This window comes from Chenopodium album, chromosome 8 (genome assembly GCF_948465745.1).
Source record: "Chenopodium album chromosome 8, dcCheAlbu1.1, whole genome shotgun sequence".
NCBI lineage: Eukaryota > Viridiplantae > Streptophyta > Magnoliopsida > Caryophyllales > Amaranthaceae > Chenopodium > Chenopodium album.
This window is the reverse complement of record NC_137841.1, coordinates 21,823,495-21,834,199: the sequence shown is the minus strand read 5'-3', so window position 1 is coordinate 21,834,199 and position 10,705 is coordinate 21,823,495. Positions and strand designations below refer to the sequence as shown.

The 10,705-nt window shown below is 36.2% G+C and overlaps 1 long non-coding RNA gene and 1 pseudogene across 2 annotated transcripts; both read right to left on the bottom strand.

Moving 5' to 3' along the window:
* Window positions 1-3,403: 3,403 nt before the first annotated feature.
* LOC145555907 (uncharacterized) lies at window positions 3,404-5,834 on the bottom strand. 2 transcript variants are annotated; one of them, XR_014091615.1, is made up of 4 exons: window positions 5,545-5,834; window positions 4,959-5,219; window positions 4,529-4,603; window positions 3,404-3,800 (listed from the first exon to the last, which is right to left on the bottom strand). It is a non-coding gene; the product is annotated as an uncharacterized LOC145555907 (long non-coding RNA). The 2 variants fall into 2 exon arrangements; XR_014091614.1 differs by lacking the exon at window positions 4,529-4,603.
* Window positions 5,835-8,400: 2,566 nt separating this feature from the next.
* Window positions 8,401-10,415, bottom strand: LOC145555906 (protein SLOW WALKER 1 pseudogene; annotated as a pseudogene).
* Window positions 10,416-10,705: the final 290 nt, after the last annotated feature.

The window sequence follows — 10,705 nt, the reverse complement described above, 5'->3', positions numbered from 1 at the left end:
TATCAACCTAATAAATGGTGTCCAAAACAAAGCAAGGAAGCTTCTTTAGGGTACAATTATGAAGCATAATACTTTTAATTCAAATATTCATCAGTAAACTATTAACTAACAATACAATTGGGCAACAAATTAGAGTGAAATGTTTTAGATTCAAAGTTGCATGTTGCTAGACAAAAAGGACTAGCAAAAAATAGACGAAGAATACATACTTTAAGTGACAATTTACTATGATTTTTTAATGAGCGAGCTTTAATTGAAGGTAATTATAACTTAATAGTTAACAACTCGGTAAGAACCCAAAGCCTTTAAACAAATCAAAGAGTAAGAACCGAGGGAAAAAAATGACTAAATTTTTTTTTTCATTTACTAAGATAATTTCTCTACATATTATATGCTGAATTTAAAAAAAAAAACAAATGTTTTTTAACACACAAAATACTCACTTAATTATCAAATACAGAAAGTACAACTTATTTTCGTCAACAAATTGGCATCTCTTCACATATTCTCGCAAAACAAATACAAACACAAAATTGCATCAACCTAGATAGAATTGTTTGAATGTATCATGCAATGACCAGCAAAAAAACTGAAATATTAACAAGCTATTACCTTCCAGCCACTCGTAGCAATCATACTCTTATAGCTTGAATTTATTCACAACTTCCCACCAAGATTCAACAAACTCCTTTGGAGTAATGCTATTGTAAATGACATTGCAATGCCTCGTTAACATCTTCGTAATTAGAAATAGCACCAAGTTTTTTACCGAACTTCTTCATGATGTGCCATAAACACGCCAATGGCATGTTTGTGGCATTGGGAAAACAACTCTTATTGCGTTCCTCATCGCAGGATCCTGACTGTCATGATTGTAGTCGGGGGCTTTCCTCCCATGCAAGAAGCCCAAGTCTTGAATAGCCACTCAAACGTCTCAGCATTCTCATGGGAAACCAAAGCTAGGATTGTCTGGTGATTGACCCCAACAAAGTTCGAAAAAGGGAGCTCATACGGGTTTATCAAGTATGTCGAATCGAAGCAGACAACATCTCCAAAATACTAAAACGCCTCCCTACTCCGGGCATCAACCCACATGATATCTTTCAATCACCCCTTTTCATCAAGGCGATGCATGTGAAAAAAAATTTGTTTATCCGCAGATAAAATACTCCACCATAGCCGCGGCATCACCATTTTTTAACATCAATCTCCTCTTTCTATTCACCAAATTATAAATATCTTTTTTTTCGTGAATCCCACATTCTCAACACCATGTCTTTGGCCCGCCAAGTTGTTGAATATATGTCCTACCAGGGCGCCAGATGCATGGTTAGTTTCAATCCTATGCTCCAAATGCTTAGTAATTTTTTCCTTCCTATACATTGCAATGTGTCTTGACAACTCGAGGACTCGCTGTGTGATTGTGCTCATTAACTACTTTCTTGATCTGCCACCCACTTTCATTATTGCCTTGCCCATGCATCATAACTGGCATTTGCATTTTTTACTCTTCTTCTTCACATATGGCTCATCATAAACCACAACCCTCTTTGCATTAACCCTCCTCATGTATGATGTCATTCCATAACATTCACACTTCCAAACATAAGTGCTATATGATCTTGTCTTTCCAGAACCTATACACACAACACCAAACCCCTCTTGCTTCCCGTAACTACGATAATAATTATTTATGTCATCCCAATTACTAAACTCCATTCCTACTTCTAGGGTACTACGGTTGCCTCTACTCATATACTTGAACTCTCTAAGCCTGCTTTATGTAAATCCACACTACATTTGTTCATGGTAATGGTACATTCAACAGGAGGGTCCTTATTCAAGTCAAAACCACCCTACAAATCATCACTCAAATCAAAATGTTCACTTTCATCACAACTATCTGAGCTACAACTTACGTATCTGCTCCCCTCCATACCCTGGTTGTGGTTCACAACATTACACTCCTAACCAAACCAAACAAAAAATAAATCAAAACGTAGTCTTCCCTAATCATAATAAAAACAAACCAAGGACAGAACACCACAACAGGATCATCACAAGTTATGAAACAACAGAGAATAGATATTTCCTCCTATGTAAGTAGTTCATTTACCTTTTACCCATTTATAGTTCACAAGTACTAACTAGTATTTCATGTATGGTTGTTGTTATTACCAGTACGTACCATTAACCATGTAGATGGTATACAAACATTAACGTTGATAATTTTATCTTCGGTATGATAATGTGTACCAGCAACACTTGTATTCATACATGATGGTATGTTCTGAATTGTTTATTGTTGCATAACTAGAAGATAAGTAACTACAAATCAAATACAAATTAATCACATACTGACAACTATACTTGTTCACGCATACTCAAGAAGAAACAAATGTCACCATAATGTTCATTTTCTCAAACAAATTCGACTCTCAAATTTCAATTCTCAACATTAGGAAACCCATTTCATAAATATGGAACTAAAATATATAGTTCAATTTCTCAAATAATTCTCAAATTCCAATTCTCAACTTCAAGAAACCAATTTAATTTTTTGGGTACAAAATAAAACAAACCAAAATCATAACTTACCTCAATCATCTTACGGTCTTTATACCCCGAATTACCATAATCCATTCCGCTAATCGCACCTACCACCTACAATTCTTCACCAAAACTTCTTCTATTTTCATATCCAAAGCTGCAGCTCAATCAATTTCCGGGAATTAATTACTTGCAAAATAAGGGCTTCTCTCAAATTTGGGGCCTTTTCAACACTTTGGAGCTTCAATTTACTGTTTTGTGCATTTCTCTTGCTTTTTTTGAGGGGAGTGCATTTCTCTTGCTTTGAGGTGGGGGAATAGGGGAGGGAACTCCATTAATTATTTCAACAAAATTTCAGAGGGAAAAAATTGGGGAAAATTTGGGAATTTTTTCCTGCCATAGTTTCATTGTGGTTGTTGGTGAAATTTTAGGGAGGGGATATTTTTTTTTTTTTGGTGAAGAAATTTTAGGGAGGGAATATGATTGTACAAAGTGGTTGTCCCTTTCTCTTTTTCAGTTATTTTGTTTTATTAAGTCATGTGGAATCTTGTTAGATTCGTATTGATTTATACAACAGTAATATCAAATGTTTATAATTTTTAAATATTGTTAATTAAAGATATAAGCGATTGAAAACATGCATTGACAAGTGTGAAAAGAGAAGTGTTGCAACTATTGAAAAAAAAAAAAGATTAAGTAGATTTTAAAAGACATAGAAAAGTGCTAACCTAAACAATTTCTATTCATCTGAAGCCATAAGACTGAGTGTACTCCCATCAATCAGAAACTCGATTGAAAACAAAGTGACCCAATATCCTTTGCCGGAAAATCCATTTAAGACATACTCCTCCTGTAATGTCTCCAATGTAACAGTCATTAAGAATATCTGCACATCTCAGTAATACATTTCAAAAGCGTTCAACAACAACCAAAGAAATGAAACGTCATGATTCTAATTTCAAAATTGTGACTTAGTATAGTATTGCATTCTACAAAATGAGTTAAAAGAGGAGAAAGTAAACCCAGTGAATAATAAGGTATTTATCAGTGCATGAAAATCAGATAGAAATCTAAAGAAAAAGGTTACAAGATCCAAGCACTCTCCATCTCGGCTCTAAAGCTTTTTGTGAAACCCTGAGTCACTACGCCTCTATGAAGAACAGCCCTGCAATCTCCCAAAGTTGAGAGAACCATTTCCTTCAATCAGGAATCAGGATTGTAATGCAAGAGGCACTGCTGCTGCTTATTTCCTGGATACAAGGAAAAGGAAAAGATAAAACTCAAGGTAATGCTATGCATGCATCAAAGCAAGCTTGTGAAGAAATCAATTCCTTCCACTATTCAAAAATTGAAGTTGACAAACATCACATAAAAGAAACAATACAAGATATAAGCACAAAACTATTTATACTGCAAGAGCCTATTGCAGATAATCTAGCTTTGAGTTGGTGTTGTGCCCAATCTATGTTAGATAGTGCTTATGGATCTATAGATGGTTATTAATGAGAATAAAAGGCTCACTAAAACACAAATTAAAAACACATTTCATACAAACAATGCCATATATACAATATTCAAAAGTCAAAACCAAGAATATATGTTCCCAGGGCCCTCCATGACTTTAACAAAGATTACCACACAAAACAACCAAAATCAGAATAGCCAGAATTCTAAAATTATATTTTAGAGCCCCCAACCACATCCCTAACAAAGTAACAAGACTAGCTTTCTCAGTAAAGAATCCAGAAAAAAATGCCGAAATATTGCCACAAAATGCATGATGAAAATAAAATTAAAGAAGAGATGACAGAGAGCATCATACAAAAGTAACAGAAAAGTGATTGGAACCTAATTGAAAGCTTAAAATTATCAAAAAAATAATTGTGTTTACTTAATTAGGAGGGAAAATTTATAAACGAGAAACTTGTACATAACAGAAAAGTGAAAGCTTAAAATTGTTAAGTGGACAAAAACTTACATGGTTGGACTCTTCTTTCGTCTCAATTAACAACGTTAGATACCCAAAAAACCGACATTGTACGAACACCGGAGTCTGACACCCAAATAAGAACCAAGAGCGTGTAAATCTTAACTTTACACAACGACCAAGGATTGGAGTGTGTTACAACCCATTTCTAATTTAAATCCTAACAGCTTAAAATATTCAAAAGATTACAACTTTGAATATTGATTCAAGAAAACAGAAACACATCGGTCAAACGACTATATGTCTGCTAGCAACACTACTCCAAATTGCTAAGATACTTCAATATTTACTTTACATTTAAGTTCAGCTCAACATATCCGTTATAAATAACGAACTCAAACTCATTGCAAAGGAAACCTTAATCAGTCACAAAATGATCCTTCTACCAATGAAATGAAAGCTTAGGTATTAAAATTGGAACCTGAATAAGACGATCACAAACCCTCTCGGCAGTGGCATAAAAAACCTGCTCTGGCTCACACGTGACAGGTGAGATAAAGGGACAAAATTTAGCATGATAACTAATGGTGGATGCAATTGCAGTCGGTTCCCCAGGCAGAGGATGCGCTTCAGCAGGAATTTTGAGGCAATTCCATGCTTTGGCACACCACTAGCTTGCTCTGTCCCCATTTCCAGCAGTTCTAAGCCTCCTACATAACATGAATCTCAATGAATTCTCAACCTGCCCAAAATACTTAATAATGAGCCTGTGTAATTCTGTTATCCTAGGGACAGAAGCATCTAATATGCACTTACAGCATTTAAACAATCAACAGTAAATGTGTTGTGCAACTACAGAGCATGAGTAAAATCATCACAATTACAACTCATCTAACAAAATTGGCTAAAAGGGAAAGTAAAATAAATAATAGCTAATAGTTTAATAATTCACCTTAAAAGAACCCTAAATTGAATAAATTGATAACTGAATTAACATTAGTGTAAAACTAAACCCTAGAGTGTGAAAGTGATATTCGATAAATAAATAAATAAAAAGAAAAAAAAACCTCAGAAGCTGCTTTAATGGACGAGAGAAGGGAAGCTGATAACCCGATAAGAAGGGAAGCAGCAACTTCCAAGCATCAGGAGAATATAGAACCAAAGGAAGAATAGCTACTGTGATAATAATCAAAGCATACAAGAAAAGGAGAAAAGATGAAATAAATTGAGTGAAATACAGAGGAATGGAGATAATTGGAGGTTAAAATAATTTTTCAATACCAAAGGAAACATAAAAGGAATCAATGGATGCAACTCATTATCCATCAAGCTAAATTTGTTTTCTGTCTCCCCTACCCTTATCTCAATCTCCACTCTCTCCAACTTCTGATTAGTCTTTTATGACTTTTAAAAGCCTCTTCCAACATGATCTTTTCTAGACCTGTTCAACGGGCTTGGTCAGGGTAGGGTTGGATAAGATGGTAAAGGGTCTGGCTAGGTCAGGGTCAACTTGTTTGTTAAACAGGCCGGATCGGGGCATGGCTGCATGGGTCATATGGCCCAGCCTGGCCCATTAAACTATTTGGAATACATATGGCAGCAACTTATTATACAGCAAATTCAAGCATGAAACTACTAACTGTTATTCTCAAAATCATCGTCAGATTCAAGCCTTAAATTATTAATTAAGAGCAAACCTTTCTCAGGAATCAAAATCAAAATTGTACCCAGGTCGAAAATCCTCAGTATCATCCTCATCAGCAAAATGATAGAAGCGCACTCGTCCACCACCCTCCCTTTTCTTGGAAATAGACCCTGACGAGTTAACTCAGTGCATCCTTTCACATCATCAACTAAACCACTAAAATCCTGATTCAATAAACCAGCTCTTCTTTAATCTTTTCCACCAGCATGATCCCTGAAAAACAAGAGTTTCACACTCAAGCAGGAAAGAAGGATAGTACAAAATCATGGTGCTGGAAGTTAACAATTATGTCCCAAGAGTAAAATTATGAAGTTTGCTGCCACATGACATCAATGAACACAGCTCTGTAGTCCAAACAATAATACTAATTGAATCTTTTTTATTGTTCTATAATGGCACACGTAAGTAGCTAAGTGTGTGATAATAATCTATGGTTCATTTTGAAGATGACATGATGAGGAAAAAAAAGGGAAGAAAGAGACAATTAGAGATTTTTCAAGCTGAATAGTCATGTTGCATTGGGTTTTTTTTTTTTGGTAATACAATTGATCAGACCCCCCACGCTCTTTTTCATGACTTTCTTTTAGAATTTTTACCCCTTATCGTGGTATTCAAGATAAATTGCAATAGTCATAAGGTAAGGTCACTAAGATCATAGAAGAAATCATCAAACACTGAAACTCAATACAGAAGTGCACAAAATAAAATGTAAATTATTCATACCAGATACTGTAGTCAGAGTCCCTTCACTTCAGGCACCAGAAGAAGGTAAAATAAAAATCATGTAGATATATTCAAGGTAAACTGAAGCACTGGCATTTGATTTTCACAACCCTGGGCGTGGTCAATTGGTTACAATGAATAGCTAGCTTTTGAAGACACCAACATTTTATAAAGGTGCAAACACTGTATGTTAAAACCAAACAGCCAATTTAGCTTTGCCCACTAGCATAACTTTTCTCAACTTCATCAATTGCTCCTCATGCAAACATTGTTGCAAATACATCTAAGCTGTACATGCATACAGCTTCAGTATGAATTTTCTGTAATATGAAGGACCTCAAAGGTCATACTCATATACAATATTCAGGTATCCTAGAGTGAGATATTTGTAAAGTTACTAAAGTTTTTTACTTCCTCGTGTAAAACTGGAATATGCAAATCAGTTAAATTGCCGTTTGTCCATATTTCAAAAAAGTACATTTGCTTTTCATTCTCATTGGGTCACATGGACTTCAAATCATGGTGTTACATCTAGACTGCAACATGAGATTCGTGACTGCACTGTAATGTTATTTGAGCTTACCTTGACAACTTTTTTAAGGTTCAAGCTTGCAACCGCTGCAAACCATCCAAATTGCCTACAAAAGTGGTTCCACAACCGTTACCATGATCATGACCGCATCCAAGATTTAAAACCATGCTTCAATTCAGTCCAAAACATATCAGCACACAATCATTTTAAGAGAACGAAATCCCAAATATATAAAGACTCGCTGCTGTAGTATAGCTAGCTTTACAGAAAGCGGCAATTATTGCTTTTTGTCCTCTGTTTCTCCTGGCTGCAAGAACACTAAAAACAAACACAATATCCTTGATAACTTAAAAGAATATAAATATAGGGAGGGAGGAAGGAAGGGGATTTGGGAAGGTACAAGAAATAAAACAATAAACAATAGAAACTTAGAAAGAATCCACAAATGTCCTCTTACTATTTACAAACATGAAATTTTATGCTCCCAGTGAAGCAATAAATGTTAAATTGACAGCTTTGATTACTCTTCAAAAATGCAGCTGATATAATCAAAATCGAGTTGCTCCCAATCTTTCACACATACACAAAACAAATGACAAATGCATAGGTAATACTCTTTTTTGTTTTTGGTTTAGTCAGTTTGCTTTAAAAGCTTTCACAAGTCTGACCACTAATATATTTAATTCCAACAAGTAAAGATTAAGTTGATGCTTTGAAAGTATCCATCGAGACAAATGTAATAAGACCCCACACAAAAAAAAAAAAAAAAAAAAAAAAAAAAAAAAAAAAAAAAATCTTCCATATAAACCACAAAGATAGTGCAGAAGTGTCAAAGCGATTAGTGCACAAACATTAAAACAAATAGATAAATAAATAAATAATAGTGGTTCAGGTTAAAGTGTTAGACTAAAAGAAGGCAATGTTCAATAATGTAAACTTGAATATAACACAAGAAGAGTGCCATCAACAAATAAAGTAAAATACTTTTTTAGTTTCTCATTTCAAGGCAACAAAAATAATTGGAGCAACACTAGTACAAAAGAACATATGACTTCTCGAAACCAAAATTTTAACTTGAGCAGATATCCAAGAACAAAGGAGATCATGAATCCAAAATGTAGTTTCAGCACTTGATTCTATCCACTACTAAACATGTGCTCAAGATTCTATCCTCTACAAAATGTAAACATGGTGATAAAAAGTAAAAATGTGCTAAAGATCATATCCTCCACTAAAAGTATGGTTTCTGGTAAGAGGTAATTAACATACAGCTGTGAAAGCAATACTATGGCAACAAGCACTATCTCTTCCCAGCAATCCTCATCAAGGGGGATATAATTCCTTGAATCTCCAGTAATGACTGTTGTATCCGCAGCTCCTCTTGAATAGTTCTCTTCAAATTCCTTAGTTGAGCTTTAAGGCCATCACAACCTCGAATATCCTCAGCTCGCATTTGAATAACCTTGTTGGCAAACGGTATCAGTAAACCAGCATACCTTGGAAGAGTTGTATACTTCTGCAAGAACACCAACAGCAGTTCAAGCTCCTGAACATCCAAATTTGTCACACATCTGAACAACTTCTTTCTTGCTACCAATTCTTCCATCACAGCAACCACATTTTCTGGATTCTTCTTCTGAAGAACGGCTACAAAAGCATCGTTGTGCCTAAACTTCTTCAATAGCTTGTCATGCTCTGCCAACTTAACCTTCTTGGGTCTTAATACCAAATATTCACCTCCTTTGGGCTTCTCACTTTGCCCTCGATGAAAATACCTAAAGAACGACGGCTTTAACACTCTCTTCCGCGGCCCCTCCCTATACTGAAATCCAACAAAATCTCCTACACTACGTTCTTCCACTTTCTCCTTCTTCCTCTTTGCCATATATATAATCCCATTCGAGGTTCCAATAATCCGTGTCGAACCATCAGGGGAGAACCCAACCGACACCAGAGGCGCAGGAAACCTCATAGAAAACGTAATCTTCAACTTCGAGTAATCTAGCACCTTCAAATACCCGTCTAACCCAACGGTCAAAAGACGATATTGATCAGATTCCTCCCCACTATCCTTACCCACCTTACCAACACAAATCGACGTCACAGTCTTATTATGACTCTCCATCGAATACACACATTTCCCACCTCCAATCACATCCCAAATCTTGACCACATTTCCTCCAGCAGTAGCAATCAACCCACCAGAAGGCAAAAATGTAACATCTTCGACGGGTTTTCCATGATTAACAACCATTGCAGATGACCCTAGTTTAGAACCCCTAACATCCCAAACCCTAACTGTATGATCATAAGACCCAGTAACAAACAAATTATCATCAACAGGAGAAGCAGACCCGCTTCTAACATAATCTTTATGACCCAAAAAATTACACAAAGAAGTTTCAGTTGCAACATCCCAATACTTAACAACAGAATCATCACCACCAGAAAACAAATGCAAACGATCAACTCTAGGGTATTGAACTAACCTCACAGGCCTGGAATGCCCCTTCAATTGACGAAGAGCGTTTCGGGTTTTCGCCTCGAAAACATGAATTACTCCAGATTGGCAACCAGCCGCAATGAGCTTGCTATCGGAACGATACGAGGCGGAGTAGGAGGTGTCCTTAAAGGAGCGGATAGTATTGATTGGCTCCGAAGGTGAAAAGGGGTGGTGGGGGTTGAAGAAAGAGAGGGAAGCACCGTATGTAGCAGCGAAATGGTGGGGAGACTGAGGGGAGAAATCAATGGAGGTAATTGAAGAAACTAAGCCTGAGATTTCATGGGTTTTGAAGGATTTCCAGAATTTGGATTCTGGGGAATTGTTGGATTTTTTGGAGGTGGGTTTTAGGCGGGGTTTTGTGGGGAACGTCTGAAGCTCTGCCATGGTTACGGAGGATGGAGTACAGAGGAGGAAGAAGAAGGGAGAAGAGGAGAGAGATTGGAAGGGTTTAAGGGGGCTTTTGGAAATGGAGTGATAGTGTTTTAGAAGTAGGGTTTAAGATTATACCCACCCAAGTTTTCATGACCCGTTTGGATAGGTTGCTTGGCAAAATTCATGTATACTAGTCGTTCCTTGCTAATTTCACTTTTCAACGTTACTAATTTGGTTCGTTGCGCGAACCACGTTGTTAATCAAATCGAAGATGCTAATTAGGAAGCACTATATATATTGGATTATCTATTATCAGCTCATTTTGTGTGCGGCTGGCCACATCGTGTGACCACTTAATGTAACCCTATAACATTGATTCGGTAACTCCTGTAG